Here is a 10992-nt window from a genome sequence, read left to right as displayed (position 1 = left end):
CTCATTTTTACTGATTGAGTACAGATTTCCTGCTACAAACATAGATCATACATCAGGAGTAGTAGTCACCCATCACTTGACACCTAAAATTCAATGTAATTATTAAAATGCAGTTAAACTGTAGTTTGAATAGTTACCAACATGACTCCAGTAACTATGACCAAATGTGTGGGATACTTCTTGACTTTTGAATATGGGTTGAATTTCCATGTGCTACTCTGCCTTAAATCTTCATTTCCAATGACATAAAACATGAATATTTGACAGAATTGGGTAAACAAGCATCCTTGTAAGACTTAGGGGAAAGCTTATGAAACACAGTCCAGAAAATTCAAGAATGCCAAAACCACCCTAACATGTTTACTGTCTCAAGACTACTCTAGGTGCTTCTCCTATGGTATACTGTATTCAAAATTATTTTTGATATAACTAGTAGCAAAAATAGAAAAAAATATCTTTACTCAACAGAACTTGACTGAGGTATTTTTCAGCCCAAAGAGAATGCAAAAGCCAGGTGTAGTGGCACACATTAGTAATCATTTGAGCATTCAAGAACCTAAACAGAAGGATCATTGGAGTTTGAGGCAAGCTTGGTGTAGAGACCACCTCGAATGCCTATTCCTGATAGTGAACTTGATGTCTATAACCATCCTGGAGCCTTCATCCAGTGACTGATGGAAGCAGAGGCAAACACCCACAATTAAATACTGAACAGAACCCAAGGAACCCAGTGACAGAGAGAGAGAAACGAAGAGCAAATTGGCAAAGAATGGGCTGGCAAAACTAGCAGAGACAGCTGATCCGAACAGGGGAGAGCTCTTGGACCCCAGACCGACAGCTGGGAGGCCAGCATGGGACTGATCCAGACCCCCTGAATGTGAGAGTCAGTGAGGAGGCCTGGGCAACCTATGGGGCCCTGAGCAGTGGACTAGTGTTTATCCCTGGAATACAAACAGGCATCGTGTGTCCATAACACAAAGAGGGTTGCTCTCTCTGCCTGGACTCTTAGGGAAGTGCCTGGACCCTACCCTGAATGAAATGACAGACTCTAGATATCCCCTATGTGGAAGGAATTGGCAATAGGGTGGGAGGATGAGTGGGACGGTGGGGGGGATGCGGGAGGAGGGGAGGGAGAGGGAACTGAGATTGACATGTAAAACAAGCTATTTAAAATTTTTTTAAAAATGTAAAAAAATGGGCTTAATAGGTTCCATTTATATTAGTGTGCATACACATAAAGTGTGTGTGTGTGTGTGTGTGTGTGTGTGTGTGTATGTATGAGTCTGTAACAACTATAATCAAAGAAAATTTTATAAACTTGAGAGTGAAGTGTCATGCAAAGGGTTCAAGAGCCAGAGAGAAGAAAGGAAGGGAGGAAGTGATGTAATTCTATTTCAGTTAACAACTTTAAAAATTAAAGAAGTGTGTAGAAGCTAAGGAGCTTCTGATTCATCTTGACTTTCCCGTTCTTCTTTTCTTGTTTGCAGTCATCTGGCTCCCACCTGGTGTGCGTTCTGTAAGGAGTTAGTGAACCATGCCATTGTTCAAACAAGTGCCATGCTCTAGAAATGAGGTGACAAGAAGCCAGCTGCTGAGGATTTTCTGAAACACTTGAGGATGTACAAAGGCTACAGAGTACATAGAATGAACTCAAGAAAGTGGAGCAAGAAGAGATATTACTCCAGTATGGCTTCTCAGTGCCTTCCAGTTCCTTAGGTTAGTCCTCTGATGTCGTCTTCAACATCTAACGTTTCCTTTCTGTAATTGCAAATGGCTCTGAGCCTCGACTTCAGACACTATCCACTCAATGGTTCCTGTCTGTGCTTGTGACACATGATTCTTTTCCTCAATTATTTCTGCAAAATTTCTTCCATAGGCCATTCCAGAAGTTCAAAATGGTTAGGATTGTGTATTTTTCTCCAGTCAATAACACCAGGCACACATATGCTGTTTGTAATGGCGAGCTCAACAAATAATACTTCTTGAGTAAATTAGCAGATAAGTTCAATTTGCATCTCATAAAATTCAAATAAATTTAAACCCTAGAATTGAGATATATGTAAGAGGCAAACAGAAGCAATTTGTAGAAGACCTTGGACACTTCGCTCTTTTGTGCCATTTTGATAAAATATGGGAACATCAGAATTATGTACTGAAGAGTATGGTAGAGTAACATTTGTCCAATATATACTCCTTCAGTCAGTGAAATATAACTAAATAAGCACACAAAAAGTGATTCTGAGCCATTTTTGACTCTGACAACAGACAGTCTACATCTGATTCTGTGGTGATATATCATTTATGATTTATTAATGCTTGTCTGAGGGTACAGGCAGCCAGCCATATTAGTTAGCTAAAGAAGCCAGGCAGTGGTGGTACACGTACACCTCTTTAATCCCATCACCTGGGAGGTAGAAGTAGATGGATCTCTATTAGTTCAAGGCCACACTGAGCTGGATGAAATTGATTCAGTCCTAAAGAGAAACAGCTCACATAAAGGTGATCCTGGCACTTGGGATCACACATCTTTAATCCCAGCACTAGGGAGGTATAAAAAGCAAAGGGTCTCATGTGGAGATTTATTCTCCACCCACACTGAAGTGAGGCAGCAGTCTGAGGCTTGGTGGAGAGTTTGTGGAGACAGGATCACCCCTTTTAACCTGAATTAGATGTAAGAGCTAGGAACTTGACTCTTTGTTTTTCTGGTCTTCAGCCTGAAGTTTGAACCCCAATATCTGTCTCTGGGTCTTTTGTTTCTTATGTTAGGAAAACTAAAATGAAATTCATTGTAATTGAAGATTATAAAATTAAGAGCCATTCAGGGATATTTCCTTCTAGCTGAATGAATGTTCCATACTTAGATTGATGGTGTATGCTCATCAATATGAATTGTGAGCTGAGGGATGGATTTTAATAATAGAAAGCTGTTTTTCAAATTTACTAAAAATATGAAATTCATTTATGTATTTCCATATATAAGAACATTTGCCTTTCCATGGCAACCTAGACCCACTAACTCCATGCTGAGTGGTATAATGTTGAAGTATCTGTGATGGTTTCTAGCTGGAACTAGAATTACCCTGTTTCACAGAAGCAAATGGATATATTGATATCACTGATATCATTAATTTTATGTTAAATGTTGATACTTATAAAAGAATAACTGGAACTTATAGAGTTTTAAATGGCCATTAACTAGTATTATTAATATTTGGAAGTGGAGGCAGATTTTCATTATATTGAGAAATCTTCTGGCTCTAGTCTCCCAAGTGTCAAGAAGTATTAACAATACTTAGAAATGTTAATATCAATGGAGAGTTGAATGTATTCGTATGGAAACTAGAACTATCCAGCTATATTTACAAAAACTTCAATATAATTATGATTACTTATGTATAGGGGGAAAGATGACTTTTTTAAGGATAGGAAATAATTTGAACACAAGTTTTTGAAGTGGGACAAAAATCACCTGGGGAAATCTATAGTCTTTTCATGTATAGAATTTACTCAGTGAAGCCACCTGTGAAGAAATTAAATAACTCCCAGAACTGTTTGAGAAGTTATTTAAAAATATTGCTAAACAATAGACTTTCATAGGATGTTGTGGAATATTTAACTATGTAATGATATATTACATTTCTTTATGCTGTGGAACATTGCTATTGCTGTGTAAAGGTGTGTTGATGTGTTACATTTGTTTATCCTGCATTTGTTAAATAATGTAAGGATGTGTGTAGTTATGTAAAGATGTGTTGCTATTTTGCCTTGCTTGCCTAAGGCACCTGATTGGTCTAATAAAGAGTTAAGCGTTCAATCGCTAGGCAGAAGAGGGATAGGTGAGACTGGTGAGCAGAAAGAATTAACAGGAGGAGAAAAGTGGAGAAGAATGAAAGGAGAGAATGAGGGAGAAGGAGAGAGAGATACCCAGGGTCAGTAAGCCAGGCAGAAGTCAAACACGGAAGAATAAAGAAAAGTAGGACAAACAGAAAGAAAAGGTAAGAAGTCCCAAGTTAAAATGTAGATGAAGACAAGCAGGTTAAGATATAAGAGCTAGCAAGAAAAGAGCTGAGCTAAGACTGAACATTCAAAACTAAGAATAAGTCTCCACATCCTTGATACAATAGGATGAAAGCTACCTTTCAGGAACCTGGTCATAGAATCAGATTTGAAAACAACAGCATGTTAAAAATAAGATACTTTCTGTGGTAAAGGAATGGCCTGTAATGAATTTAAAGCCATTTGTTTTGCAATTCTACCATAGATCCACACTCAGCGGGGAAATAACTGGGTAGTTAGCACAATTCACTCCTTTTAGATGGCATAATAGCAGTAACTGGAGAATACTTATCAGGAAGCTCATTCTAACATAAGTTACCTAGACTTTTCAACCACACACACTGTTATTCCATAGGTCTGCAACTAAATATTCCTATCTCTTCATTACATATTCAGGGATGTCTGGGTGCTTTGTAGAAACCTATGCCCTAAGTGTCAGTTTGGCAGTTGGATGGGTTTGTGTCTTTTGCATCTTAGAATGCTTTTACTTTGTGTGATCTTTGTTTTCTCAAATGAGGGTTTTGAGTGTGTCACTGCAGCCATTGTGTTAGGGTACAAAGCCATATGTTACCTCTTAAAAATTATTTAACTTCTTTGTACATCTGTATTCAAACTCCTGATCTGTAAAAGGAGAATGAATGATAACAATGGTGCATACTTTACCAGTGTGGCACAGAATTTGTGCTTCTGAACTGTAAACTATGGTACTTAATTTTTAAAAATGCTTTAAAAACTTAAAGGTGAATAAGACAGATTTATTCCCTACCCCCTACCACATGATTCTTATATTGAAATAAGAGCAAATGAAATTTAAACGAACTACTAGATTACAGCAACAGTATACTAGACAAATTCCCACTAAGTGCAATACTTGAACAATGATAGTTATAACAAATCATCTTTTGCTTCGAGTCCAGGGTTTTGTAGGAGAATTTTCTAAGGCTATCTGACAGATGGGTAGACTTTTACTAAACTGTGTATGGGAAATATTCTTGTACAAAGTAATAGTGAGGGAGGGGACATACAAATGCCAAAAGATCCTTGTCATGTTGATTCCAATAAAAGAGATATGTATGATGAGTGGGACACTTTAATAAAAGGGCTAGGATAGAATAAAGAAGGAAAAGTATGTATGTTTCCAACAGAAAATGACAAATTTTACATTTATGGAAGTGATTTCCTTTTCTGGCACTATATGGGGTGAGATATGCAGCCATCAAAATATGTAATAATGTAGAGAAAAATCACTGTTATCTAACGCAAGGGTATCACTCTGCCACACAACTTCTCCTTTGCCTGGCAGTTGACTTAATAAGGCTTCTTTTATATACAACTTTACATAAGCTGTAAACCCATATATTAATGCTTTGTGATCTAACAAACTAAAACTTTAGGATGTAAAATGCAGTGTTCTATTTTCATGCTTCCAAATTTCAAAATTTATTGTTTTGTTAAGCCCTTTTCAATTAGTCATAACAATGTATTATAAATTATTTAACATGTTTTGAGCTTAGAAATTGAGAGTATATTTTAAGAATGTTAAAAATAATTATAAGAGTAAATACTACAGAAGTTATGGAATATTTTTAATACATACATGAACAACACACACAGAAACACACAAAAACATTAAATTAAAAGGAACAGACATGTTTATCTCTTTAACACAAATAGATAACACAATAATGCATATAAACAGACTTGACAATCTTTTAAGATACATATTAAGTGTAATTATAAATTTGAAATTGCATTTTAATTTAAAAATAACCTAAGTAGAAGTGAGAACAATAGTGATAGTCTGCATTCACTCCACTGAGAACTAAGGCACAGATGTGTAAGAAGAATGTACAGAGAGCACTTGACAACTATGACCTAGAAATCTCACGAAATGAATTATACCTGATGGCAAGCCGTGTGGTTTAGATGAATAAAATTTTTTGTATAATTTGTTCACCAACCATCCAAACAGGGTTTGACTTTGGGACAGGGGGCAAAGGACAGAAAACAGAGGCAAAGTAGGAATCTTAGGTCCTGGTGCTGTTGACTTCAATATTCTACACATTTGTTTCGAGAAACTTGCTACTCATTCCCATAGGGCTATTTTGAAATATGTGAATTTACACAAAAATGCTTCAGTAGGTAGGAATCCAATACATCCAAAGCTTAAATCATAAAACTCCTATAAGAATAGGAACTTTTGCTTCCAAAAATAATTTACCAAAAGATGCTTAGAAAAAGATTATAGATACCTGAACAACCTATAAGTTGTACTATGAAAAGTTGAATAAAATAAATGGAAAATATGCATTTCTTAATTTGTAATTGAGATTGATTCTGAGGCTTAGTAAATGTGTTTCTTTGCCTATTATTACTGGTAACATAATACGTAGTAATAATTAAAATAATTGACTTTAACATGTGTACTCCTAATACAAATAAATGCATGTGTAAAATGAAACTGTGAATTCTTCTAAAGTTTTTCTAATTTTAAGCAAAATTATTTCCCTTGAGTTCATGTGTGACTTAATACAAATAAAACAAGAATAAATATTGATACATTTTAAACCATTTGCACTGATAAATTCTGAGTTGATATGTTCTTGGTTGAGAAATTACCTGTTGTAACTTAAATTTCAGCTGCAGTTTGATTGCAATATACTGTTTCTCTACAGACTCAAAATTCTTCCAAAACTGTTTGAAATAGTCTTATCAATGAGATGGATTTTAGGTACATGTAAGCTAAACTATGTAGGTGGGCAAACACTAGCATCACAAAACTGTTGTCTTTATTCATGAACTGAATTTGGCTCTTTGAGAATAGAGGTTGAAATAGTGATCATGGGGGATACCTTGCAATCTATAAGCTTTTTTGAGAGGAAGATATGAGTCCATGTTAGAGAAAATTTCTGATGAATGTTACCAAACCCTTCTCCTGCATTAAAGGATAAGGACCTTCAGTAGAAGAATTGGTGGAGTCGAATATATCATTCTTAGTTGTCAGAGAATAATCCTAAATCCATGTTATTTTTTGTGACTGGAAACTCATCAGAGCATTATTTACACAAACTTCTTAAGAATACAGGCTTTGAATTTAGTCCTGACCTTTAATAAATACTACTTAAGAATAGACTCAATAAACATTTCTTTGAGTAAATGGGCAAATTAGTGAGTTAATGAGTGGATGTTCTCATATAAAACTGATCTAAATGATGAAACCATTTAGAACAGAATAACAAAGACTTTTTCTGCACTGAGTGGAACTCCCATGCTTGAGCCTGTTTCTTCAAGCATCATTTTAAAAAAGATACAGTCTTTCCTTTCATCATTCCAGGAAACTGTCCTAGTATCCACATACTCCAGGTGAGGAGACACACAGAGGTGAGGGACATGGGGAAGAGAAAGCTAGAGTCCTGGATTTGACTCCCTCCCAAGAGTTTAATCCACTCCCCCACATTCCAATTTACAGTAAAATGAAATTGGCACATTAACCTGAAAGGAAAAAGAAAGAAAGAAAAGTGACCAAATTTATTCAGTAAATTCAGGCACAATAAGTAAATAATACTGAGTTTATTCATATCTGAAATGAGTTTGCCTGTGGAATAGCAAAATTAGCTCATTCTTGCTTAGTGAGAGAAAGAGCAGAGAATTCGTAAAATCCTAGGGAGTTGAATTAACAGAATACAGGCTGTGCTAATGGTGAAATGGCTTTCCAAAGCTCTGATGGGCAAAAGTTAAGGCAACGCTCTCATTCTTCCTGCCCTATCAGAGCACCTCTTGCTTCCTCCAGGGACTCTCCAGATTGTGAAGCCCCTAAGTACATGGGACAATGTAACAAATCAACAAGTGTTGGATCAGAGTACATGGGGGAAGCAGACATGGGGAAATTTGAGAAATTCCTAGTCCTTTGTCATTAAGACGTCTTGGCAAGTGTCAGTCCTATCTTTGAGAAAGTGAACTGCTTTGCAAGTGCTCTCAAAGCAAAAATCTCTCATGAGGAAGCAAAAACTAGACGGAAAACACGGGGAAGGGATGCGATGGAATAAGATAAATGAAACTAAACACTGGGGAACCATCTGAAATATAATAAATGAAAAGTGTCAGTTGTATATAAGGGCTCAAAGGGGATAAACAGAGACAGGACATAAAACATACACATATTCTTAAAGATCTGCATTAGCTCTGGTCATATTCCTTAGAGCCTGTGTGTGGCATTTTCCACAGATGTCATGTTTACATATATGTATTTGAGCCATCATGTGCGTGGAGTGTTGAGTGTGGAGTGTTGAGTGCAAATCATTGAGAGTCTAACAAAATATCCTGTGCTATGGTTTAGCCAAAACAACAGAGTAAAACGTCTTTGTAAAAGAGACTTAATTCAAATTTTACAGATTATCTAGTGCTTCCTCAAACTTTTGTCCCAGCATATGAAAACAGTTTGAGCATACTTACCCATTGTCCATGATGGTGATGTAAAATAAACCAGTTTTAAGTGTCAAAGCACCTTGTTCATCTTTCCATTTTTAAAGCACACTTGCAAGTTTTGGATACTCCCTTTAAATATGCTTCTTGTGAATCTATCCATAAAGATTTGTCAAGTTTATCTAATTTAATTCTCCACTATGCTATTATGAGAATATATGTTTATAACTAATGTTGATATTATAAACAATTTTTGTAAGCCTTTCAATCAAATCCCTGCTTATTCCATATAATTTAAAAGGGAAAAGATACCTTCGACTTGACAACTTCATTGTCTTTCACAAGACAGACTAGTGGACCATCCAAAAGAAATGTACAATCAACTTTTTAGGCAGAAAACAATTTTCAACGCACAGAAATCCATTCCACCAGAGAAGTACTAGAGTAATTCTTATTATATAGACATACACCTCTGGAATGTCATCAGGTAAAGATTGGGAGAAGGTGGTGTATTATAGTCCAATGAACTGCAAGAGTTTTTGTTTTTATTTTTAAGTGATATTATCGGGGCTGGAGAATTGCTCAGTCGTTAAGAGAGTACACTTGCAGAGGACCCAGATTTGCTTCTCTAAGTTCATTTTGGGAGCTCACAAACATTACTAACTCCTTTGTGCACTGAGTCTGATGCATCTGTGCTCACTATCAGCAGGCACTTGTATTCATGTGCACATTCCCAGTTCAGGCACACACACAGGCACTCAATTTAAAAATAATAATTGTGATATCATCAAGATATGGTAGGTACTAGAAATCTTTTTGCAGGAATATTGCTAGCAATTATGTTCTTATTCTCAACGTACCATGGTAATCCATTAAAATATCCACATATTTGTAGACTTGAAATGTAGAATTACTGTGTTTTAAGCAGATTCACCCATATACTCATGTGTTACATACTTGATACATTGATGGATAGAAATTGTACAAATGTATGTAAAAGTTCGGTGAGCTATTGTGTTAGACTAACTTTAGAGCACATGCTAACAGGATCGTGTTCAAATGACCAGTTTTGTGAGAAAGAAAGTGGAAAGAATGTTTCTTTAAGTCAAATAATAAATGGACAATTTTTAAAAACCAAACCATAAAAATTTTAAAGCAAGTTACCTTCCTGCTTTTTAATGTGGATACCATAGCAGGTAAGATGACGTCACATAGGATGGTTGATGAGCACAATGCATGGGATTTTACCAATGGAGCATATTACAAAACAAATCATTTAATCATTAGCCACATTTCTATATATATTCAAAGCACTTAAGCTATGGGTGTGGAATATCAGAATTACTAATCATCTTAAGTTCAAAAAGATATTCCGACTTGATTCTGCTCAAATCTAGCTGACAAACTAAGCAGAGATGTCCCCCTTCACTAGAAATGTCTGTATTTATTTGGGGATAATATAGGATACACTTTCTGGTTTCTCATTATCAGACTGATGTATTATTAAGTAAAAACCGAAAAAAGATCTTGGCTTTTTATAAGAACATATTTTATGTATGACTGAAGTTTTCACAACACTCTGAAAAAGCCATCAGATGTTAGATTTAAAAATGAAATTAAAAGCATTTTCTGACATAGTACACATGAAAAATTGGAAATCCCAGTATCTTCAATAGAAGTTGTAGAAAGTGTATGTCTTCTTGGAGTATGACACCCACTTAACACAGCAGAGAATAAGGTACTATACTGTAAACAAAAAGTACAGTAAAGGACAGTTGTAAATTTACATAAGAATAGTTCATAAACATTTTGGTCTTTCCATAACAGTTTATATAAAATGAATAAAAAACCTTTAGACAGCTGTCATCACTCTTATTTGAGCACTTAGCACTTATATGCACACAGACACATCTATACAGCAATATACTGATGCACTGTTACATGGATATTGAACTAGGTTTTACTGCCTATAACTGAGCTCTGAGTTAGCCAATCAATATTATCCACATTTGAGATACTCATACATTATGTATTCTTGTCATGTCGTATCTATAAAAACATGAAAATATAACTTTACATTATTTCAATTATTTACATTAGTTCAAGCTTGACAGAGAAAATTGATAAGCTCAATTTTTGGAAGAGTAGGTCCAGAGGTACAATAAATAGCATTGATTGTATATAGTCATCTCTTTTATAATTTTTAAAAACTCATTTTAAGTACAATATGGAAATAATTAGTCTGCAATTTGGTCATTCTAGCATTTATTATTAAAACTTAGAGTGTACCTCCAGTATCCCTGATGAGTAGTGCACTAAAATTATATTGTATGGGTTTAGAATTTGTAGAAGTGATAGCAAAATTTAGGGAAGATTATCATGAAACTGCATGCTACCATGTAGAATGCAAGTGGCTACTGTTTAATCTTGCAATTTCCATTCTTGTCTTTGAAAATAACCAATAAGGGTGTCCTACAAAGCACTTGGTCGGACACCAAATATTACATAGAAATT

At 35.4% G+C, this 10992-nt stretch overlaps 1 protein-coding gene across 3 annotated transcripts in view; it reads right to left on the bottom strand.

Moving 5' to 3' along the window:
* Window positions 1–9626: 9626 nt before the first annotated feature.
* Gria2 (glutamate ionotropic receptor AMPA type subunit 2) overlaps window positions 9627–10992 on the bottom strand; it is a 132197-nt gene continuing 130831 nt past the window's right edge. For all 3 annotated transcript variants that reach the window (XM_005076146.4, XM_013117780.3, XM_013117779.3), the window contains one exon: window positions 9627–10992. This exon is cut by the window's right edge and continues 1630 nt beyond it. The gene's annotated coding sequence lies outside the window, so the exon portion shown is untranslated.

Source organism: Mesocricetus auratus, unplaced genomic scaffold (assembly GCF_017639785.1).
Source record: "Mesocricetus auratus isolate SY011 unplaced genomic scaffold, BCM_Maur_2.0 Super-Scaffold_100009, whole genome shotgun sequence".
Classification (NCBI taxonomy): Eukaryota; Metazoa; Chordata; class Mammalia; order Rodentia; family Cricetidae; genus Mesocricetus; species Mesocricetus auratus.
The sequence above is the reverse complement of the archived record's forward strand: the minus strand, read 5'-3'. Positions and strand labels throughout refer to the sequence as shown.